A 13,365-nucleotide genomic window follows, 5' to 3' on the forward strand; every position below is an offset into this window, starting at 1 on the left:
TGAGAAAGAAAGAGGAAGAAACAACGGGAGCACACTGTGGAAAATAAGAATACGCCCCTTTTCCGGTTTTTGGTGGACAACATCCCCACCGCACTGATTTGCCCCGACACTCATTACTAGTGGCGCGACGCGGCCGACGAAGCCAGAGGGACTTGCCGGCCGGAAACACGACAACGCGCTCGATGAGTGACCGGCGGCGGCGTGGCAGACAGAAAACGCGTATCCGCCGCGGCGCGCCCGTGCGCCTACACTGTTTTGGCCGCGAGCAAAGACGGCAGCCGACCGGCACGACACTGCAAGCGCGAGGAATAATTTGCGCAATTACCGGCTGTTTGCTCGCAATTAAACGGCGCGCGGTGCGCGGCTACAGGCCGGGCGGGGCAGGCGGGGCAGCGGGGCGCCACTTGACTGTTTGAACAGAAAACAATTACTCGGCGTCTCTTTGCTGCCTTGTCGGCCTGCATCGAGTGCGCCCGGCCCGCCCGGCCCGCCCGCTGCTCAGACCTTCAGACCGATGCGCAAGCAGCAGCAGAAGCACCAAGGCAGCAGCTCCCCTCAATGTTTCCTTTCCATTCATTCGCTTTCGGCTGGGGCCGCTCTGTCTCCCCCTCCCAGGCCGAGAGCGAGAGAGACAGAGCGACTCCCCCGACCACCCACGCCTATCTGGATAATTAGGCAAATTCCGAGTCCGTGCGGGTGACCCGCGTGTCCGAGACCGCCTCCCTCTCCTGCAAGAAACAAGAAGTCGACGGCGGACGGACGGACAGACAGACAGACAGACAGACAGACGGACGGACGGACGGACGGAGGGAAGGGTTCCTCTTCGTTACCAACCGAATAAATGTTTGCCTCCCCGAAGCCCGCAGTGCCACGCCGTGCTACGCCCCGCCTGCCTCGTCTCGTGCGTCTTGGGACGGCGCTACGGCGCTGGAGGCTGGAACCGAACCTCGCTCCGTCTCCCTCGCACACTATGGGACGTCCCATGCGTGCGAGAGAGACAGAGCGCCAGACAGGCCCGGGGCCTCTGGGCGGCCAGCCTCCGGGTGCAGTGCAGTGGAGCGGGGCCTGGCCGGCCGGCCGGACGGATGGACGTCGGCCGAAGCAGCGCCGCTCGCTCCGAAAAAGGGATGGACGCAGCGAGGAACGCATCCAAGGAGGAGAGAGGAACTACTACAGTACGACTCGCCCCCGCGCCGCACAGCGCAGCACAGCGCAGCACCGCGCCATTTCCGTATTCTCCCTCGGTGCATAAAACATTCGGAGCGAGCGCGCGCGCCGGCCTCCCCCGCCTCCTAGACGCCGACGCCCTCCATCGGCCAACAAAGCAGCGGAGCAGTGGATCCGAAATCTCGAATGCAGGTATCGGGCGGGGCGGGGCGGCAGCCAGCCATCCCCCGGGGAGCGAGAAATCAGTGTCGCGACGACTGCCGCGGGTATCGTGCTTTTGGACTCAACGGTACCTCTTCCAGTGGCGTTCCCGACGCAAACTGGTCGCCGAAACTCTCGACGCGTTTTGAGCTCCAGAGTTGCCAAATGTGCCTCGAACCGAACGTGTGACCCCACCAACGGATTCCTCGTTCGGAGAGCAATCCATTGGTGGCGACACACGTTCTGTTCGAGGCACATTTAGCGACTCTGGAGCTCAAAACGCGTCCAGGATTTTGGCCGCCTCCACCACTGTGCGACGGGCCGCACGCGCAACGCTCAGCAAGGCAGCTCAGTTCCCTTCCCTTTCCTTTCCCGGACCTCGCAAGGTAATTGATAGACGAGCCTTTCGCCCCCACCTCTTTCCAATCGCATCCCGCGCGTGTTCAGAAGCTCATTTATCACGGCATCGGCGCCGGCAGCGCCAGCAGCGCCAGCGGTGGACAAGAAGACGGTGCCCCAGGACGGCCCCCTCCCTCACTCCTCTCCGGGGCGGAGCGGCGGAGCGCCACTTGCCAAACTTGTTGTCCAACTCGACGTGCGCTCCGCCAAATTACTGCATCGCCGCCGCCAGAACAGCAGTGGCAGCGGCGGCGGCAAGATGACAAGACGGCGAGATATAGGTTGGGGGAGGGGGCAGGGGGCGACGCGAGCAAGTAGTCAGATGAAAGAGAGAGGGGCGGGGGGCGTGGACGGGACGTCAGTGTTGCAGCTCGGGCAGACATCCGCGCCGTGCCGCCGTGCCGCCGTGCTGTACGCCCTGCTGGCAGCGACAGCTCACGCGTCGCGCTTCGCACTTGCCACTTCAGCCGCAGCTGTGCAGCTGCCGCCTCGGGTGCCGCCCGGGCCGGCTCGTCGACGCCACGCCACTGTAGCTACGCTGTCGCTACGCCACGGCCCCGATGACGGCCTCGGCGGCGCCAAAGGACCCCGACGGCGGCGCCCCATCCGTCCATTCGCACCGCGGCCATTTAAATTAGGCGGGCGTCGAATAAAAAGGCCGGCGAGCGCGTCCAAGCGTCGCGGCGCTATTCACCGCCACGACGACGATTTAGAGCCCCGGCACCGCGAAACAATGGACGGCCACGAGGACCACGGCGACGACGGCGTGGCGGCGGGGATGACCGCGCCACCGCTGGAATTGAGTGGACTTGGCGGCGGGCCACGTCAAGGAATGCAGAAAGGAGAGGAGCCCCCCCCCCCCCCCCACCTCTGATCGATGGCGGGCCCGCGTCCATTTGGACCAGGGCGGTAACGACCATCGCCACGGCCCGGTCGGCCGGCCAGCGAAAGGGGCCGTCGGCAGCCCGTCGGCCATCCGCCTCCTCTCCGGCAGGCCGGCCGTAGAGGAACACGGACACCTTCACCTTTGCAAAGGGCGCCGCGTGACTAACGGCGCCCACGAGCACCGTGCGTCTTCGCCGTCTTCGCGGGGTACAGCGGGTGTAGCAGCGCGCGCACACTGGCAACCTGGCCGCCCCGCGACAATGACGGACAGTGCGGCGACGCGCGGTGCGGTTTGTTTGCGCGGCCAAATCCGACGGGACACGCCCGACAAACAGGCATTTGTTCTCCTCCCCTAGACACAGTGCACCAGCCCGGCCCGCTGCAACAGGGCCGCCGACAGGAGAGGAGTCGAACCGAAACGGAGCTCTGCACCGCAACCCGATTCAAACAAGCAGTATGAGGAGGAGGCGGGGCCGAGGCCGGGGTCCATCAACCCTTTCCACACACACACACTCACACACACACACACACACACTCACACACACGGCCACAATGCAGGCTGGCGTCACGACACTCGGGCCGACCGCACGACACCATCAGGCGCCCCGATCAATCAATCAGGCCCCCTCCCACTCCCCCTCTCAGGTGACCCTAAGCACTCCATCCGGCGGGCTCGCCTCTCTCGCTGAAATGCCAAACAATCCCTCTTTGCCCCTGCCCCTCCCCTCCCGCTCGGACCGCGCGCCCCGCCGGCTGCCTGGTAATTAACGCGGTGCTCAAGGAATCTCCTCTTCTCCGCCCCGCTCCGCCCCGGGAGCGAGGAGAGGAGAGGAGGTTGCGAGCTGCAATTTTTCGCACCTTTCTCTCGAGAAAGGCGCCCGCCACCACGGCCGCGCCAAAGCGGAGAATCGCGTGTTCCTCTCGGTGTTCCTCTTCCTCGCCGCGTCGCTGCAGCGGCTGAGGCCGGCCGAGACGCACGCCAAGGGGGAGGGGACGGCCAATATTTTGCCCCGAAGAACGCGAGACGCAATTTCAATTGGCTGGCAAGCGAGACGGCGGCGAGCGAGGGGCAGAGCGAGGGAGAGAGAGGTGACGCGTCGCCTGATTGGGGGGAATCGTCGTGCTGTAGTGTGTGCGACGCTGCGTCGCGCTGCTGAGTGAAACCTGCCAGATGCGCCCCGCCGCGCCGCGCCGCGCCGCGCCCGCCCCGCCCCGCCCCGCCTCGGCCCTCGCTCTGCAGCGCGTCTGGAACGCCCCGCCGCCGCTGCTCCAGCTCGGCTCCAGCGCACACCTTCACTGCCGCCACCTCCGGAGACTAGAGACGCTACAGCAGACAGCCCGAGTGGCTTTCCTTGTCTCAGAGGGCCTGCACGGAGGCGGGGGCGCACGCGTTCAAACACACGGCGTGGAGGGAGAGGAGAGGCTCGGGCGAGCGGCAGGGCGCGCTGGCAGCAGAAGCAGCAGAGGGTTGGCTTGGGATCGGCCACCGAATTCACCGCACGCACTCGCCAGACTTCCCCTGGCGTCGGCCGTCCGGTACTCCCGGGTACTCCGGGCTACTCCCCACCTGCAGCGCCTGCCTCGCATGGCGCGGCCCCAAACCAAACCCCGATTAAAACGGCAGCAGCGGCGCCGCAGGCGAGCCACGCCCTGCGCGGGGACTTAGCATGCGTGCCTCGTCGGCGGCCCCGCGCGCGACGCTCCGAACGCCCCCGCACCACGCGGCACGCGCCGCGAGGGGGGACGCCGTCGTCGGGGGGACGCCGCGGCGGAAGCAGCTGGCTGGAGCAAAACAAAAGCACGGCGACGCGGCGCGCGGCGCGGGCAGACAGACAGCCTCCTTAGCGCGATGACGAGCGGGGCGCGCGGCGCACGGCAGCACGGCCACCGAGTCGGTAACGCATTCCCGCCGCGTCTATTCCCGTGAAGTATCCCCGCCTGCTTTACGTGCTCGTCTATTTCGGGGCCGCCCTGCCCTCGGCCCCGCCGCCCTGGGGCCCTACCTACTAGCACTTCCGCAGAGCGCGGGGCCCAAGGGTTAAGGACGAAGCCGGGCGGAGGAAATGACCCAGACACGACGCGCGTCTCTCCCTGCGCGCGTGTGTGTGAGTCGCGTGTCGCGGGCGTGCATGGAGACAACGGCCTAAGAGGAGCGGCTGCATACGCAATGAGGGCCATGGGGGCGGCAGGGCCGGCAGAGATATACGCGCCACTCCCTTATTCCGCGGCCCGGGGCCCCGGCCCGACCGCAGGCTGCGCGTCGCTCGCTCTCTGGCACACTGTGCGACGGGGGCTGCAGGGCGGGCGAAGGGCGGGCGGAACACGGGAGCACGTACGCGGACAAAAGACCGGAAGCGCGACCGCGGCGCTCAGAGCCATGGCTTGGCTTGCAAGCGCGGGGCTTCCTGCAAAATTCAAACCGCGGCCGCGCGCATTTGCGGACCGCCACGCCACTGTGCGGTGCGCTGCCCTCTCGCCTGCCTCTCGACCTCGTTGGCTGCCTCCAGCGCGACCCGGCCAGAACCAGAAAACCACCGGGCGCACTAAAGCTCACGTCGTCGACCGAAAACGTCCAAAGAGCTTCCCTGCGTGCCCCCGGCCCCAGCCCCGCGCGCGAGGGAGGGGCGCTAAGTGTGTTGTGGTCTCGCGCAGCGGGGCCCGCTCCCCCTCCGCCCCCACCGCGCCATCGCGAGTCGAAACCAAAACCAACATACTACATATCTGGCTGAGTGTGTCGCGCGGCGCGCAGCGGGCCCCGGCTGGGACGGGACTCCGAGGCGGCCGTCAAAACATTTTGATAAATGCCGCCGGCGCCGGCGAGGACGGCGTCGACGACGTCGAGTGCACGGCGTCGTCCTCGGCGTGTCGGGCGCACCTGCACGCGCATGTAGCCGCCACAGCGAGCCGTCGCAAGAAAAGGAGACGCGTTTTTTCGCCGCGCCACTCGCCTCGCCTGCCTCTTGAGGCCGGTTCGGGTCGGTTCGGGTCGGGTCGGTTCGGGTCAGTTCGGGTCGGCTCGGCCGGCCGACAGAGTCCCTGATAGAGTCAGGGGCAGGTCGGCGTCGGCGGTACTGCGGCACGACGGGCAGGAAGAGAGCATCACGTCGACCCAATTCCGCGAGGCCATTCGCCGGGAAGGCGAGCCACTGGAGAAAGAGAGAGAGGGAGAGAGGATTTCCAGGCGCGGGGGCGGGCCGAGGCGGGCGGTGCAGAGGCTGAGTGGCAGATAACGCGCCCGAAATGAGACTCCAGCGACATCCGTACGGCTGGAGAGGGGAGGGGGGAGGTACCATTACAGATAACGCGGACGGGCTCGGAGCAACAAGGTCCTTCCAGTTAGGAGCTCGACCGCGAATTGTGCGTTTAGGGCGGCTCTGTAATGCCCCTGGAGCTATTCCGGTAAGTGCGCGCAGCGGCAGTGCAGCGCGGGGCGAGCGGACAGGCAGACAGACAGACAGACAGACAGGCACGGAGCACCGAGGAGGAAATGATACACACAGAAGACAAGGCGAAAGTATAAACGTGGTGTAAATAACGCAGGCGCAGGAAAAATGCCAGTGGGGGCGCGGGGGCGGCGTCGCGGCCCAAACAGAAAAAGAGTATGAATTGCAGCGGGAACACGGCGCCAAGGTCACACAGTGCCGGAGAGAGGAGCGCGTCAGGGGCTGAACCGGCAGCACCGGCAGCACATGGCGCGCAGTCTGCTAATGTTACGACTGACAGGGCTCCTCGTGTTGTTATGAGTCCCTGGAGGCGCCTCCGTGCCATGCCGGCAGCCCCGCTCACCGGGCCGGGCGGGCCGGCGGGCCGCGGGGGAGTGTAAACACCGGATTCATATTCCGGGCCGAGCCCCAGCCCCGCCTCTCACCCCTCACCGAGACCGCCAGGCCGCCACGCGGTACGCGAAAGGTGCCCGACGCGCACCTCCGGTGCTAGGCCGAGGGTACGGTCTCGGGCTCCACCCGCCTGCCGCCACCGGCACTGATGAACCGGAGCCGCAGCTGCCGCAGCCGGGGTAGGGGTGGCCCGGACGGGATGTCCAAGGCAAACGTGATTAAATCACAGCGCCGCGCACCTGACTCCGCGCTGGCCGTGCTGGCGCTGGCCTTGGCCGCCTCGGGGGAGGCGGTCTCATCACCCGGCGCGCGGAGCACGTCGTCAAGGGACGCCGCCAGTCACTGCTTCGCTTGTTGCTGCAGATCGCGGTGCTCGCGGTGCGGCGGGGCTGGCGGGGCTGGCAGCAACGATGCCATTAGGGTGCGTGGGGGCTGCCAGCCCCGCCAGCCCCGCCAGGGCCGCCGCCATGCAGGGGCAAAAACCCTTGATGACCCTAAAGTACCGCGCGCCGCGCCCCGCCCCACCAAGGCCCCCCTCGCCGCGACGCCGCGCGTTCTTCCGACCACCGCCGCGGAACGAATTCGGGCGCCGCGGGCCGCGGGCGACGTCCTTGCCCGCCTTGTCCCGGAGCAGCGCCAGGACGCCGTCATTGAATCCGGCCGCCGTGAATCGCCTGGCGGGGGGCGGCACGTCCGCGTCCACGTCGTCGCCGAGGTCAAGGTGCAGCCGGACAAGCACGTGACGGTCGCCTCGCGCCGCGTCACTGCCGGGGTAATACGTGTCACTTCTCCTCTCGAAAGTGAAAGGCAGGGCGCGGCGAAGGGACGGCCCGGCCGTTCGCACGTCATGACTGAAATGCCAGGCCGTACGACCCGAGTCGCATCGCTTGCCTGTTGCGTCGCCGCGCGTCGTGCGGCCAGGTTCGCATAAAACGCTGGCATTTCGCACCGGGGCACTCGGGGGAGGGGAGGCGACGCAGACGACGCAGGCGACGTCGCGGAGCGTCGCCCGGTGAGGAAGGGAGTCTCCAGGGATGCCCCGAGGGACGACGAACCTAGAAGCCAGCCAGTCAGTCAGGCGGACCCATCTGGCAGCCAGGCGTCACTCGCGCGTCAAACATACATCCACGCCGTGTGTGTGTGTGAGAGAGAGGGCGTGTGTTTGTGTGAGTGCCTCGCGCGCACCGTGTCCGCCTAACGCAACATCGTTGTCCCCGTCGCGGCTACGCACAAGCTACGACCGGGCGCCGCTCCCACCACGGCCTGTTCGACCGCCAGGACTTGCAGGACACGGCCGCGGGGCGCGTGTTCACAAGGGCAGGCGAGTGCGAACTCTCGCCGGCCTGCTCCTGCTTCGCCCCGAGGTGGTGCTGGTGGTGGCCGCGGAGCACCCCGGCCTGGAGGGCAGGCACAGAAACCGCTTCCAGCTCCAGAGGCAGCGGGCGGCTTTTCGCCACCAGCCGCCACACCCACCCCGGCGAGAGATGAGTGCCCTGCCGCCGTCAAACGGATGGACGTCCACGTCGACACACAGCCCCGGGCAGCACAGCAGACAGCGAGCAGCCGAGCAGCGGGACGGCCGGGACGGCGTGAATGCAGTTTGGCGGATTAGGCGGCTGCGTGTTTATCGGTCGGTGCGCGTCGCCTGTCTGTGTGTGTGAGTGGCTGTGCGTGCGTGTGTGTGTGTGCCAATGTGTGGGCGGCAGCTCAGCACACCGGGGGGGATGAAAGCCAGGGGGCTGACGCGGTCGACAAACGGGGTACGGTACGCATAACGCATATGAGAGACCATATCACCACAACAGCGGCAAGGGGGAAGGGGGAAGCGGGAGCTATCGCGCGATATTATTGCTTTTCTCACGCTTTAGCGCGAACGCCGCGCACACAGACGCAGCGCGCCCGATTTATTCACACACACAGGGGAGATACCCCGCCGCCTGCTGCCGCTTTTCCGGCCGAAAACCCCTCATCTCGCCGGGCCGGGCGGGGTGACTCGGCCGGGCAATAACAGCGCCACTCTCGGGTCGCAAACCGCCCGGCCGCTTCGCCGCCTCGCCACAGCGAGCCGCGCGGAATGAATTAATCTCACCTGGCCGTGAGCAACGCCGAGAGGGAACGCCCCACGGAACGCCCCACGGAACGCCCCACGGAACGCCCCACGGTACGCCCCTGGTGCCACGCGGACGTAATCGCCGCGCCGGAAATGAAGAGACCGGGGCGGGGCGGGGCGGGGCGACGCCGCGCGCGGACGTTGCTGCACGACACACGACACTGCTGCCCCCCCCCCTCTCTCCGCTCGCCTTTTCTCTGTGCACCAATTTCCATAATGCGCGCCATAATTTTGCCGCCGTTTATAACAACGGGTGAGAGTGATATAAAACGCGGGGCACGCCTGCGGTGGGGTATAAATCTGGGAGGAAGGGAAGGGAAAGGGGTGCGGCCGGCCGGCCGGCTCGGCGGGGAGGAGAGGGAGGGAGGGGGCACTCCACACACTCACGCAGCGTCTCGTCATCATACACTGTCGCCTGCCAGGGGCGTGAAACGAAACGTCGCGTTCCTCCGTCTTGGTCATCATCGTCACCGAGGCCGTGACTGTGCCGATGACGTCACCAGGACCGAATCGGCAGAAGGAATCGGCCGCCACGCAAGGCGGTGCGAACGCGGGGCGACGCGTGCGCCAAACGCCCCCACCCTTCGCCCTCTCCAGCCTCTCCAGGCCCGCTCCAGCGCGGCTGCCGCGGCTCCAGCAGCCCTATTCGTCTCGGCCCAACAGGGCGGAAAAATACGAGGGGCGCCGCCACCGCGCCGCCACCGCGTCGAGGAGGTCGAGAGCGACCCTTGCACACGTGAGCATGCACGCCATGTGGGTCACCGGGTCGAGCGGCGCGCGCTGGAGCCGCGGCCGAGAGGGTGCTGCAGGGCGGCCTGCTTCGCTGGCCCACTGTGAGCCGCGGAGCCGCGGAGCAGGGGCGGGCCGCGACCCCGCGCACCACCACCTGACGGCCCGGTGGCCTGACAGTCTCGTATTTGTGTTTACAAAGCGGCCGTGTTGGCCTAGCCACATGGCGCGACTCGCCGGCTGTTTGGCCAGCAGCAGCGGCGGGGGAAAGAGTTGTCCGTCGGCTCCATCAACAACGGCCACGTCGCGGGGCTGGACGCTGGACGGGGCTTGGCGTTTCCAGGATCCGCGCGCACAACATGCAAATCTTTGGAAAAGGCAAAGGTCTACGCGGCAGTGGCCGGCTAAGGCTGTGGGAGGCAGTAAAGGCGAGGCAAGCGGTGCGCCGTCTCGGAGTCTCGGCACTCCCAGGGCGGCCGGCACGTCCGCGCAGCAAAACGCACTGCCGCGTAAAAGCGTCCGCAGCCGGCGACCGATCCGTGACCTTGGCGAGGGCCAGGACCCCGTCGGGGAGGCCAGGCTGCCAGGCCAGGAGCCCATCCCATCGCGCCCCCCGCTGGAGAATGGATGAACCGTGCACCGCCCCCTTCATGAATGCCATGCTGCCGGAGCACCGCCCGCCTCGCCCGCCGCACGTACGCCCTCCACTCGAGAAATAAAAAACGCAAAAATGACTTCTCATATTTTGAGACTTTATTACACGTACATGCCCTGCGTGCCGCGGTGGCGGGGCTGGCGGGCTGCAGGGGAGGAGGCTGGGCGTTGTGGGAGGGGAGGGGGACGCGAGGAGATTCGATAAGGGTTTGTTGGTACAGCAAACACGGCGTGCGTTCGGGCCGCCCGGCACCTGGCCGAGCCGCCGAGCCGAGCCAGTCAGCACTCGAGCGGGGCGCCGCGCGGTGTAGGCACGCGTGCCCGGCGTGGCGTGCCCGGCGCGCCGTGTCCGGGATTAAGGCGCACGCTTATCGCACGCGTGTCTCCGCCGCGCCGCGATTGATTCGGAGAACACCGCCTTATCAGCGTCGTGCGCAGCGTGCCGACCCAAATACGAAACAAGCCGTAAATTCCCCATTCCCCCCAGATTTGACAAACAGGCGGCGAGGCCCCCCGGCCCCGCGGGGCCTCGGCAGGGCCCCCGAGGCCGCTCGCCCGGTTCCCCGCGGTGCTTTGTACACGTCGGGGGGCCAAGACTCCCTCTGTGCGAAAGATGGCGCGTCTCCGGGGGGAAGCCGCGAAGCAGCGGCGCTGCGGCAGTGTGTAAGACCGTGGGCCGCAAAGCCGTCCGGGCCGCGCCAACAGTGTGCCAGGCTGGCTCCAGCAGGCTCCAGCCCCGCAGTCACCCGCAGAGGTGCCATTTGTTTCGGGCTGCAGCTGGTGCAGAATGTAAGGGCCTAAGTGCCGCGCGGCCCGGCGCGGCCACCACCCCTCAGGTGCCACACAAATCGCTCTTTGCGTCCGCCGGGCCGCGTGCATACTACAGGCCGCACTGACACCCCCCCCCCCCCTCCGCGGGGGCGTATCTCGCCCCACAAACGCACACCCACGCCGTAAAGCGATGGCCTTGGCACATTCGGTGATGAGCTCGAGTTTATGCAGCGTCCTGTATACACATCCATACTACAGCGCGAAAGCGATCGTAAAACTCGTGCGCGGGGTGCGGGGCCGGGGGTGTGGCTGTTACCATGGCCGTGCCACGGCTGTGCAGAAGGCCCGGCGGAGGGAGGCGAGCCACCGCCGCTGCCGCCGCGCCACTGCTAGAGCATCTCTCGTGACAAAATATTTAAATCGGATTCTGACGGCGCCGACGCCACGCTCGCACGGTTGAGCACACCGAGGAGGACAGAAGACGACGAAGAAGGCTGGCGGTGGAAAAAATATGCCACCAGCAACGCATAGAAAGTTAGAGAGTTGTAGGGGCGGGGAAGGGGGAAGAGTTTGTGTTGGAATAACAAAACGTCCGCGACGATCCGATTATGCAATACGGTAATGGCACTGGAACTTGGCGAGAGGACGCGTCGTCATCGCTGGTTTTGCCGCCGGCCTGGGTAAGCAAGCAGAGAGAGCATTACAGGTGTGCGCTCGTAATTTTCACCGTACGCACACACTCGCACACATACGCCCACATACGCGCATGCACGCGCACTGGGGAATCGTAATAAACACAACACTCGGCAAATCCGGTGGGGATGCCGGCCGCTGCCGGCCGAGCGCTCTTTAGCGAACCGAGCGAAGCGGAATGGCCACGGAGTTCCGGGGGATGCAAGGGGGCAGGCCGACAGCAGGGTGCAGGGCCGCGAAAAAACAAAAAGAAAACGGAAAAAAGACGAGGAAACGGCGGCGAAAATAATGATAATAGAAAATAAAACAAAAGTGCCACCGCGGGGGCGGCGCGGGGGCGGCGCGGGGGCGGCGAAGGCTTTACCGACGTAATCCTTGCGACCACGCCGCGGCCTGTTCTCTCTCTTTTCCGCGCCGAATCGCGTATGCGCGCGTGCTCCTGAAATCCCAATTGTTTTTATCTCCTTCCTGTTTATTATTTCCGCCCCCCGGGCCCGCTAGGTGTAACATCCGCCGCGCGGGGAGGGGAGGGATGGGGGTGGAGGCGAAAACCCTTTCCGGTAAAACCTTCGTCATCAGCAAACAAACACGTCGCAGCGAGAAAATAACAAAAAGCGCCTAAAACGGCGCCGGCGCGCCGCGGAGACAAAGATTGATGGGATATTGAAGAGGTGCTCCGCGCCACGCCGCTCCAGAGGTACCCGCGCCAACCCTCGCCTCCAGCCTGCACCAGCCAGGGTCGTCGCCCGGCGTACCCCAAGGCGCACTCCGTACCAGCATCCCAGCGGGGGTGTCCGATGGAACTAACGCCCTGCTCCGCCAGCTCGACGCCGAGCCAGCTGCCCGATAACTTGGAGGCGGTGATAGGGAGGCCGCCTCCTTCGGCGCGAAACAGTGAAGCAGTGAAACAGTGCAGCAGCAGCCCCGATTCTCATTTCAAGTTACTTTCTGGCCGAGGAGAGGGACGTCCGCGTCGCTAACGTGACTCTGGAACTTCTTGTCCAGGGCGGCACGCCGTCGGCACGCCGCCGGCCTCCCCCTCCCCTTCGACTTCGACGGCCTCAGTCCCGCGGACGGGGCGGACGGGGCGGAGGAGGCAGCTGGGGCGCCGAATGGGGATTGGGGTGGCCGGGCCTGCCTTGGGGCCCGCGCCCCGGCCGAGGGGCGCTGCAGCGGCAGCAGCGCGCAGCCAGGAAGTCGTACCCGTGGGGCCGTGGGGCCGAGGGGCCGTGGGGCCGAGGGGCCGTGGGGCCGAGGGGCCGTGGGGCCCCGGCCGGATTGCATTTCATTATCTTGCTGCCGCTCTGCTTCGGGGCACCGGGGCGCTGCTGCACCGCCTCGCTGCCCAGACCAGGAGCACGGCGCCAATGGGGCGGAAGGGCGAGGACCTCGACGTCCATCCCTCGCGCGGCATTACCGCTGCTGCTCGACAAGAAGGAGGGAGGGACGCCACTCGAGCCGCGGCGAGCTAAAGCGAGCCAAAGCGGCCGTTAGCGAGTGAAGGGAGGCCGAGGACCAGCAGCAGCAGGCAAGGGGGAGGCTCTCGTTCTCCACCAAGGCGGCCACGCCACGCCACGGCAATCCGTTCCTCTTTCAATTCCAAAGTTTCGGCCAGACTCTCGTCGTAAACCGTATTTATGCGCATTGATATCTTTGCGGTCTGCTGCCGGGGGCTGGTGGCTGGTCCTCGGTCCGGGGTGGTGGTGGTGTGGGGCCCCACCCCACTCGCAGCGACAAGCACCCCACCCAGCCTGCCACGCGGCGCGTCCAGCCAGATCGCCCGAGGCGGCAGGACAGGCAGGACCTAGCCTCGGGCAGGTCGCGCCAAGGACTCAAGGAGGAAGCCGTCTGTAAACAATAAATCCGATGGTCGCTCCACGCCGTGCCGTGCTGGGCTATTTTCCTGTCGCTCAGCGATTT

General features: G+C 66.5%; 2 protein-coding genes across 2 annotated transcripts in view; both read right to left on the reverse strand.

Annotated features, from left to right (window-relative positions):
• Nucleotides 1-13,365, reverse strand: part of LOC117641100 (spondin-2-like) — a 468,689-nt gene that overhangs the window by 313,798 nt on the left and 141,526 nt on the right. The window lies entirely within an intron of this gene.
• Nucleotides 1-13,365, reverse strand: part of LOC117641099 (netrin receptor UNC5C) — a 119,129-nt gene that overhangs the window by 23,027 nt on the left and 82,737 nt on the right. The window lies entirely within an intron of this gene.

This window comes from Thrips palmi, unplaced genomic scaffold (genome assembly GCF_012932325.1).
Source record: "Thrips palmi isolate BJ-2018 unplaced genomic scaffold, TpBJ-2018v1 HiC_scaffold_15, whole genome shotgun sequence".
NCBI classification, from domain to species: domain Eukaryota; kingdom Metazoa; phylum Arthropoda; class Insecta; order Thysanoptera; family Thripidae; genus Thrips; species Thrips palmi.